Source organism: Ranitomeya imitator, chromosome 3 (assembly GCF_032444005.1).
Source record: "Ranitomeya imitator isolate aRanImi1 chromosome 3, aRanImi1.pri, whole genome shotgun sequence".
In the NCBI taxonomy this organism is placed as follows: domain Eukaryota; kingdom Metazoa; phylum Chordata; class Amphibia; order Anura; family Dendrobatidae; genus Ranitomeya; species Ranitomeya imitator.
In genome coordinates, this window is record NC_091284.1 from 51,427,799 (window position 1) to 51,439,216 (window position 11,418).

Here is an 11,418-nt window from a genome sequence, read left to right on the forward strand (position 1 = left end):
GTCTGCGGCCCGTTCTTTCCACTACTACTACACTGACCAGGCCACTGCTGTTATGGCTGGCAATCAGGCAACACAGCGTGCAGTAATCAGCGCACATACAGAGATCTGGCAATAACCCAAAACAATAGGACGAGCTCTGAGACGTGGAATCTCTGTAGACTGCAGTACCTGAACTATCCTCACACAACTGTAAGCAGCAGTGGATTGCGCCTATCAACTACCTATGCAACTCGGCACTGCCTGAGGAGCTGACTAGCCTGAAGATAGAAATACAAGCCTGACTTACCTCAGAGAAATACCCCAAAGGAATAGGCAGCCCCCACATATAATGACTGTTAGCAAGATGAAAAGACAAACGTAGGAATGAAATAGATTCAGCAAAGTGAGGCCCGATATTCTAGACAGAGCGAGGATAGCAAAGAGAACTATGCAGTCTACAAAAAACCCTAAAACGAAAACCACGCAAAGGGGCAAAAAGACCCACCGTGCCGAACGAACAGCACGGCGGTGCACCCCTTTGCTTCTCAGAGCTTCCAGCAAAAGATAATAGCAAGCTGGACAGAAAAAACAGAAAACAAACTAGAAGCACTTATCTAGCAGAGCAGCAGGCCCAAGGAAAGATGCAGTAGCTCAGATCCAACACTGGAACATTGACAAGGAGCAAGGAAGACAGACTCAGGTGGAGCTAAATAGCAAGGCAGCCAACGAGCTCACCAAAACACCTGAGGGAGGAAGCCCAGAGACTGCAATACCACTTGTGACCACAGAAGTGAACTCAGCCACAGAATTCACAACACACTGCTGCCCGTGTTCCCCTGGAACCAATTTTAAATTGCCTACAGCCAGCCCAATTTATTATGTTAGGCCTTCGAAGCCTGTCTGCGGTCCCTCCTTCCACTAGGCCTCCACTGACCTGTCTACTGCTGGCCGTGTTCCCCTGGAACCAATTTTAAATTGCCTACAGCCAGCCCAATTTATTATGTTAGGCCTTCGAAGCCTGTCTGCGGTCCCTCCTTCCACTAGGCCTCCACTGACCTGTCTACTGCTGGCCGTGTTCCCCTGGAACCAATTTTAAATTGCCTACAGCCAGCCCAATTTATTATGTTAGGGCTTCGAAGCCTGTCTGCGGTCCCTCCTTCCACTAGGCCTCCACTGACCTGTCTACTGCTGCCCGTGTTCCCCTGGAACCAATTTTAAATTGCCTACAGCCCAATTTTTGTTATGTTAGGCCTTCGAAGCCTGTCTGCGGCCCGTTCTTTCCACTACTACTACACTGACCTGGCTACTGCCGCCCGTGTTCCCCTGGAACCAATTTAAAATTGCCGACAGCAAGCCCAATTTATTATGTTAGGCCTTCGAAGCCTGTCTGCGGCCCCTCCTTCCAATAGGCCTCCACTGACCTGTCTACTGCTGTCCGTGTTCCCCTGGAACCAATTGTAAATTGCCTACATCCCAATTTTTGTTATGTTAGGCCTTCGAAGCCTGTCTGCGGCCCGTTCTTTCCACTACTACACAGACCAGGCCACTGCTGCCCGTGTTCCCCTGGAACAAATTTTAAATTGCCTACAGCCAGCCCAATTTATTATGTTAGGCCTTCGAAGCCTGTCTGCGGTCCCTCCTTCCACTAGGCCTCCACTGACCTGTCTACTGCTGCCCGTGTACCCCTTGAACCAACATCAGAAAATATAAAAATAAGTATTTTGCTTATAAAAAAAGAAAATACTGGAGAGATATCAAATGCAGACATTTTAACATTAAAAACAAACACATACAACAAAAATCTGGTACAGTACTAAAAATGGCCACCAGCTACAATAACTTTCTCCTGCAAGTAGTTAACTGAAAGTTTTTTTCAATTTAAAACACAGATATGGCATCCACCGAGTGTTGTCCTGTCGCGTCTTCTTTATATTATTGCCAAGAAGATGCAAAACAATGAAAATAATAAAATCATTATTTACCAAAAAAATAGAGTAAGTCAAAACCACATTGCAAATAAACATTCATTACAAATAAAGAAGCAGGGCGCGTCCGAGGGTGAGTATATACCTAATAAGAATATAATCACCCTCGGACGCGCCCTGCTTCTTTCCGACAGCCTTCCTTCCTAAGAATCAGCCCTTCCGTGGTGTAGAGAGAGGGTGTGTTACACTCCAAGGTGTTCCCCAGGTTGCCTTTCCTGAGCTTCGATCTTCATGCTCTCGTTTAGTAGTTGTCGGAAAGTAGGCTGCATTAGGCCTACAAATTGGGTATGGGGTGGAGAGAGATGGTGTGTTACACTCCAAGGTGTTCCCCAGGTTTCCTTGCCATTGCTTCGGTCTTCCGACTCTCGTTTAGTAGTTGTACAAAACTACACTGCATTAGGCCTACAAAATGGGTATCGGGTGGAGAGAGATGGTGTGTTACACTCCAAGGTGTTCTCCAGGTTTCCTTGCCATTGCTTCGGTCTTCCGACTCTCGTTTAGTAGTTGTACAAAACTACACTGCATTAGGCCTACAAAATGGGTATCGGGTGGAGAGAGATGGTGTGTTACACTCCAAGGTGTTCCCCAGGTTTCCTTGCCATTGCTTCGGTCTTCCGACTCTCGTTTAGTAGTTGTAGAAAACTACACTGCATTAGGCCTACAAAATGGGTATCGGGTGGAGAGAGATGGTGTGTTACACTCCAAGGTGTTCCCCAGGTTTCCTTGCCATTGCTTCAGTCTTCAGACTCTCGTTTGGTAGTTGTAGAAAACTACACTGCATTAGGCCTACAAAATGGGTATCGGGTGGAGAGAGATGGTGTGTTACACTCCAAGGTGTTCCCCAGGTTTCCTTGCCATTGCTTCGGTCTTCAGACTCTCGTTTAGTAGTTGTAGAAAACTACACTGCATTAGGCCTACAAAATGGGTATCGGGTGGAGAGAGATGGTGTGTTACACTCCAAGGTGTTCCCCAGGTTTCCTTGCCATTGCTTCGGTCTTCCGACTCTCGTTTAGTAGTTGTAGAAAACTACACTGCATTAGGCCTACAAAATGGGTATCGGGTGGAGAGAGATGGTGTGTTACACTCCAAGGTGTCTATTCCCCAGGTTTCCTTGCCATTGCTTCGGTCTTCCGACTCTCGTTCAGTAGTTGTAGAAAACTACACTGCATTAGGCCTACAAAATGGGTATCGGGTGGAGAGAGATGGTGTGTTACACTCCAAGGTGTTCTCCAGGTTGCCTTTCCAGAGCTTCGATCTTAATGCTCTCGTTTAGTAGTTGTTGGAAACTACACTGCATTAGGCCTCCAAATTGGCTATGGGGTGGAGAGAGATGGTGTGTTACACTCCAAGGTGTTCCCCAGGTTTCCTTGCCATTGCTTCGGTCTTCCGACTCTCGTTTAGTAGTTGTAGAAAACTACACTGCATTAGGCCTACAAAATGGGTATCGGGTGGAGAGAGATGGTGTGTTACACTCCAAGGTGTTCCCCAGGTTTCCTTGCCATTGCTTCGGTCTTCCGACTCTCGTTTAGTAGTTGTAGAAAACTACACTGCATTAGGCCTACAAAATGGGTATGGGGTGGAGAGAGATGGTGTGTTCCACTCCAAGGTGTTCTCCAGGTTGCCTTTCCTGAGCTTCTATCTTCAGGCTCTCGTTAAATTGTGGTTAAATGGAACAACTGCATTTGGCGTACTAGTTGGTTTGGGGCCTACTAACAGTGTCTGCCGCTCCTTGCTGTTCTCCTGGTTTCCTGTCCTGAAATTCCGTTTTCAGGCACTCGTTAAGTAGTTGTTAATGTTAGACTGCATTTGGCCTACTAGTTGGGTTGGGGCCTACTATCGGTGTCTGCCACTCCTTGCTGTTCTCCACTGAACAAAGCTGTGCCGCCTGTTTACTACGGTTGCCAATTTTGAACTGCATTTCGACTACTTACTGATTTGGGCCTACTCTCTGTGTCAGCCTCTCATTCCAGTTGTCCTCCACTGCAATGCCCCCTGATTAGTCCTGTGTTACCAATTTTGAACTGCATTTAGCCAACTTTATTCTTTGGGCCTATATCTGTGTTTCCTCCTCATCCTGCCCATTGCCCAGCCAGTGATAGATGAGTCTGCTGGTACATTGACCCATAACGCAACATTCCCCGTGCACGCTACACAACAACATTGTGACCCTGCTGAAAGTCAGGTTGCTCTTCCCGCATACCATACCACCTTACACGGGGACAAAGAGGAAGGTGCAGATGAAAGTGCAGGTTCCTTCATCAGGTGGGGGGAGGAATACTAGTTGGCGACGTCACTGGCACAGGGCCTCTCATAGTACGCAAAAGTGTTGCTGCCGGTGGGAGGGGCCCCCGCCGTGCAAACACACCGCTGTACTTTGAGGGGCCCTGTGCCAGTGCCAATGCCAACGAGTGGGCCCCCCCTGCTTGCTCAGGTTCACAGCACTTGCAAAGTTGAAATACTTACCTCTCCCTGCTCCACTGCCGTGACGTGGTCCAGATTTCCTGGGCCCACTAATTACTTGAACCAGCCCTACCCACCACAACTTTAGCCAAATGACCCCCAATTTCAAATGCCTTCCAATTATTATAAGGTAAATTACGCTTGACAAGCTTCATTAAGAAGAATGGATGGTTTTGACATTAAAATGGGCACTCTAGGTGTTTTCCTGGCCCCCACTCACTGCCGACTATGCTGCCCCATTGACTTGCATTGGGTTTCGTGTTTCGGTTGATCCCGACTTTACGTCATAATCGGCCGATTTCACTCGACCCGACTTTTGAGATAGTCGGGTTTCGCGAAACCCGGCTCGACTCTAAAAAGGTCAAGGTCGCTCAACTCTAGTCAGGATGTCTAGTGTGTACACGAACGGGCAGGGTTATTTGCAGTTTTTAATGATTTTCCCGAAAGAGTTGCTACACTATCATAACATTATCATCAGCCCACTCCATTACTTGTGTGCTGAGAAACCATCATGGACGCTGTGAAGGCCACGCAATTGCAGTCTTTGTAGGTGGGAGACATCAAGCGAAAATAACAGTCTTTGGAGCCTAAGCTAAATATACTTTGTAATATAGTACTAAAAAAGAAAGTAAAAAGCACTGGCGCTCCTGGTGGTGCTGCTGGTGATTGTGACAGGTTCTGTGTAGACCTGTAAAGTATACAAAATGAAAAAGAGTGGTATTCACCTGCTCTGTCTACAAAAACGAACAATAAAATGAAAAATAGATGAATAAATGAATAAGAGAGCACTTACTTAATGAGTAATCATTGGTTATGCAGTGGATGTTGCAATGGGTCCTTAAAGTACTACCAGAATTCAGATATTAAATGGAAATGTGCAATGAAGAGACGTGATCCCTGTGTATCTGCAATTGATGCGGGTATTGTGATGACCACGGTTGCTTAATCTTCAGAGGTTAAGGCTATGTGCACACTTTGCAGATTCCACTGCGGATTTTTCCGCAGCGGAATTGCAAAATCCGCAGTGAAAACCCATCGCGGTTTTTACTGCGGATTTATCGCGGTTTTTACTGCGTTTTCTTCTGCGGATTTTCAACTGCAGTTTTCTATTGGAGCAGCTGAAAATCCGCAGAAAAGAAGTGACATGCTGCGGAATGTAATCCGCAGCGTTTCCGCGCGGATTTTTCTGCAGCATGTGCACAGCGTTTTTTGTTTCCCATAGGTTTACATTGAAATGTAAACTCATGGGAAACTGCTGCGGATCCGCAGCGGTCAAATCCGCTGCGGATACGCAGCAAAATCCGCAAAGTGTGAATATAGCCTTATAGTAGATGCCCTGCTGGTGAGAGTAGCGCAGGATTCCGTTAGGTTAAGGTAGTAAGATGACCGTCAGGTGCTGGCTGACAAGGATTACTGTGATTAGAATGGATTGCCCATATGTTGAGATGAGGAGAAATGCTCCCCTAGTATGTTGGAGCACTAATATGCCACAATTGCTATGTGCACATAAAATATGCTATACTCACTGTGGTGCTGAGTGCGGAGGGAAGCGGTTCCGGAAAGTCTGAGCCACCGCTAGGTGTACCACTATGACAGAGCGGTGGGTTAAGGAGAGAGTGGCGGCAGAAGCCGTGCGACCGCGAAACCTTGGGTGCCCCGGCCGGATGCAGCGCTGAGGTAGCGGTCGGAGAGGGTGGGCAGAGCTGCTGGTGACGTCACCACGCTACGGGGCTAAAGAGGACAGGTGTGCTAGTATAGCTAGTCAGCAAACCAATGCATTTCAAGGGCTCAGGCCCTCTTCATCAGGGTTAACCCTGATGAAGAGGGCCTGAGCCCTTGAAATGCATTTACTATAAACCTCTGAAGATTAAGCAACCGTGGTCATCACAATACCCGCATCAATTGCAGATACACAGGGATCACGTCTCTTCATTGCACATTTCCATTTAATATCTGAATTCTGGTAGTACTTTAAGGACCCATTGCAACATCCACTGCATAACCAATGATTACTCATTAAGTAAGTGCTCTCTTATTTATTTATTCATCTATTTTTCATTTTATTGTTCGTTTTTGTAGACAGCGCAGGTGAATACCACTCTTTTTCACTTTGTAATATAGTGTTTTGACTTGGACCAAAGTAAATTTTCCATCTTTCTTTCTCCCTTCATGTAAGTTATACTTTCGCCTCAGTCCTGCCTCATTCAAAGGAGAAAATCAACACGTGGGTATTGTTCGGTCGTTGCTCCATGGAGATCCTCAGGTTTGGACATTTTTTCTGCGTGATGATTCTCCAGTGTTTTCCTCAGTTAACACTTTTTTCTTTGCTCTGGAGATAATTTATGATGATGACCCTGATAAAGGTGCTGTTGCGGAATCAATGACCCACAGGTTGGTTACCAGCAATTGCAAAGTAAAGGACTACTGTTCTCCGTTCAGACCCTGGGCAGTGGAAACCTAATGGAATGGCCCATCTCTCCGTAATAAATTCTGCCAGGATGTGATGGTTTATAGTTCCTGCCCATTGTCCCTGGAAGAGGCCATGTCAGTGCGTTGGGGCACGTCTTAGGGATAAGATCACATTTCAGTGACTTCTCCCACTCATCCTATTGAGGCAGGAGAATTGATGCAATTGGGGCCTGCAGAGAGACCACAGAAGGTATTGATCTTGGAACATCTGCTTGTTTCTGTCTACACTGCAGCCAAACAGCTCATGCAATCATTCAGGGTTTCAGATACAATAATGAATTTCTTAGGGGTAAAGAGAAAGAAAAAAAAAATGTAAGGACAATGGTTCTAAAGGTTTAAAGTTATCTTTCATGCATACTACTGGTTTTTACAAGTGTCTTTGGTTACCAAATCTTGAGTTATAGTTACCTCTACATTTGTTGACTCAGATTCCCCCTTAGATCTCATTGACAGTGATTTCGGTATCGAGTTTGCGTACACAGTTTCAACTCTTGGTCATCCTATTCAAGTATCCACAATTGTTAATTCTCCCCTTACCCAAAGTGATGTTACTGTTGTCATGTGTGCATGACAGTAGAAGTGCTACACATAGAATCTATTTCATTCATGGTGTTTCCTTCCTTAAAAGCTAAAGTTGTGTTGGGTATGCCCTGGTTGGTGAAACACAATCCTAACTTCAACTGTGAGACTCGCGAGGTTAAAGGGAACCTGTCACCCCCAAAATCGAAGATGAGCTAAGCCCACCAGCATCAGGGGCTTATCTACAGCATTCTGGAATGTAACATGAAAGATGAGAAAAAGAGGTTAGATTATACTCACCCAGGGGCAGTCCCGTCCAATGAGCGTCGTGTCCAGTCCGGGGCCTCCCATCTACTTACGATGATGTCCTCTTCTTGTCTTCACGCTGCGGCTCCGGTGCAGGCGTACTTTGTCTGCCCTGTTGAGGGCAGAGCAAAGTACTGCAGTGCGCAGGCGCCGGGCCTCTCTGACCTTTCCCTGCGCACTACAGTAATTTGCTCTGCCCTCAACAGGGCAGACAAAGTACGCCAGCACCGGAGCCGCAGCGTGAAGACAAGAAGAGGACATCATCGTAAGAAGATGGGAGGCCCCGGACCGGACTACGACACCCATCGTACCGGGACCGCCCCTGGGTGAGTATAATCTAACCTCTTTTTCTCATCTTTTAGGATACATCGGGGGCTTATCTACAGCATTCCAAAATGCTGTAGATAAAGTTCTGATGCTGGCGGGCTTAGCTCACCTTCGATTTTGGGGGTGACAGGTTCCCTAAGTCTGGGGGAATTTTTTGTTTTTCCAGTTGTTTATCAAAATCCCTGGCATCTATGAGATCTCTTCTTCCAGATTTTATTCAGTATCTATGAGTATGTTTTTTTCTGAGACTGAATGTGAAGTTCTTCCCTTGCATAGGTCATATGATTACGCGATCAAATTTATCCCAGGGGCCAAATTGCCTAAATCTTGTCTGTTTAATCTCTATCTTCCTGAAAGAGATGCCTTGAAAGAGAACATTCAAAAGAGTCTCTCCAAGGATCACACAAGATCCTCCTGCTCACCAGTCACTGTGGGATTTTTGTTAAAGGAAAACATGGAGGTTTGTGTTCTTGTTTGGATTTTAGAGAGATCAATAATATTACTGTACATCCATACCCATTACCTCTTATTCCTGATCTGTTTACTCAACTAGCAGGGGCCAAGTGGTTTTCTAAACTGGATCCGAGATGAGTATATAACTTAATTTGTGTTCCCCAAGATGATGTGTAGAAGACTGCCTTCAATACACCCGACTCCCGAGAGTCACTCTGTATGATCAATGCTCCAGCAGCATTTCAGAACTTCTTAAATTATATTTCATCTTCTTTGGTGGGTATATTTGTGGTGATACTCTTGGAGAATATCTTGATTAACTCAGGTTCTTGTGAGGAGCATCAGGAGCTTGTTCCACAGGTTCTTCATGACAATCATTTGTTTGCCAAACTACAGCAGTGTCAACTTGAGGTACAAAAGATTCAGTGTGTGGGGTTGATTTAGTGTAACAGAGGGAAGGGGAAGCTTTAAGGACACAAGTTTTTGGAACAAGGAATGTAAAAGGTGCAGACAAAATTTGTGGAGTGGGAGAAATTTGAAAAAACTGTGAATAAGGTGGGAGTTAGAGGGCATGAGAAAACAGTATAGGAGGATGGGTGCAGACACAATATGGTGATTGGGGGGATGGATGTGAGGACACAGTATGATGAGTGAAGTATGGTGCCGACACAGTATGGTGAGTGGGGGATGGGTGCGGACACAATATGGTGATTGGGGGGATGGATGTGAGGACACAGTATGATGAGTGAAGTATGGTGCCGACACAGTATGGTGAGTGGGGGATGGGTGCGGACACAATATGGTGATTGGGGGGATGGATGTGAGGACACAGTATGATGAGTGAAGTATGGTGCCGACACAGTATGGTGAGTGGGGGATGGGTGCGGACACAATATGGTGATTGGGGGGATGGATGTGAGGACACAGTATGGTGAGTGAAGTATGGTGCCGACACAGTATGGTGAGTGGGGGATGGGTGCAGACAGTGTGAGGAATATGGTCATTTGGGGGATAGATGTGAGGACACAGTAGGGTGAGTGGAGTATGGTGCCGAAAAAGTGGTGAGTAGGGTATGGGTGCAGACCCAATATGATGAATGGGGGCTTGGGTGTAAACATACTATGAGTAGCCAAGGGAAAGATGTATGCAGATGTAATGCTGTTGCCGGCGCCCCTCCATGGAGTCTCCTTCCCTATCCATGCAGGGATGCCGGCTTACTCACCAACCCAGCCCCACAGTGTTGTCTCCCGGCATGTCCCTCCTGCTATTTCCTGGTCTGGGTGTGCGCGCCGCAGTCCGGCAGCACACCTAGTATGCGCGTGCCCATGCTTCCCTGTTCTTAATGATGCAGCGGATGCATTATGCTAAATGCTCTCAGCTTGTAGCAGAGAGGCATTTAGCATAAGTAGTACACCTGCAAGATGGTTCCCAGCAATAGCTGGACGGCATCTTGTATAAAAGATTCCCTTTTCCCTAGGGAGTCGCTAAGCCACATAGTGAATCATTAGTTAGTAAGGTGTACTGCTAGTGAGTTGTGGGTACCCAGGTCCCAGAGTGGCCAAGGTTTGAATGTTATCCCCTGGTCCCGGTGTGGCAAGTCCTGTATCCTGTGAATATAAATTGAGCAAGACCAGAAACATCTAGTCGGAATGTGTGCAGAAATATACAAATCACATACAGGTCCTTCTCAAAAAATTAGCATATAGTGTTAAATTTCATTATTTACCATAATGTAATGATTACAATTAAACTTTCATATATTATAGATTCATTATCCACCAACTGAAATTTGTCAGGTCTTTTATTGTTTTAATACTGATGATTTTGGCATACAACTCCTGATAACCCAAAAAACCTGTCTCAATAAATTAGCATATCAAGAAAAGGTTCTCTAAACGACCTATTACCCTAATCTTCTGAATCAACTAATTAACTCTAAACACATGCAAAAGATACCTGAGGCTTTTATAAACTCCCTGCCTGGTTCATTACTCAAAACCCCCATCATGGGTAAGACTAGCGACCTGACAGATGTCAAGAAGGCCATCATTGACACCCTCAAGCAAGAGGGTAAGACCCAGAAAGAAATTTCTCAACAAATAGGCTGTTCCCAGAGTGCTGTATCAAGGCACCTCAATGGTAAGTCTGTTGGAAGGAAACAATGTGGCAGAAAACGCTGTACAACGAGAAGAGGAGACCGGACCCTGAGGAAGATTGTGGAGAAGGACCGATTCCAGACCTTGGGGAACCTGAGGAAGCAGTGGACTGAGTCTGGTGTGGAAACATCCAGAGCCACCGTGCACAGGCGTGTGCAGGAAATGGACTACAGGTGCCGCATTCCCCAGGTAAAGCCACTTTTGAACCATAAACAGTGGCAGAGGCGCCTGACCTGGGCTACAGAGAAGCAGCACTGGACTGTTGCTAAGTGGTCCCAAGTACTTTTTTCTGATGAAAGCAAATTTTGCATGTCATTCGGAAATCAAGGTGCCAGAGTCTGGAGGAAGACTGGGGAGAAGGAAATGCCAAAATGCCTGAAGTCCAGTGTCAAGTACCCACAGTCAGTGATGGTGTGGGGTGCCATGTCAGCTGCTGGTGTTGGTCCACTGTGTTTCATCAAGGGCAGTGTCAATGCAGCTAGCTATCAGGAGATTTTGGAGCACTTCATGCTTCCATCGGCTGAAATGCTTTATGGAGATGAAGATTTCATTTTTCAGCACGACCTGGCACCTGCTCACAGTGCCAAAACCACTGGTAAATGGTTTACTGACCATGGTATTACTGTGCTCAATTGGCCTGCCAACTCTCCTGACCTGAACCCCATAGAGAATCTGTGGGATATTGTGAAGAGAAAGTTGAGAGACGCAAGACCCAACGCTCTGGATGAGCTTAAGGCCGCTATTGAAGCATCCTGGGCCTCCAT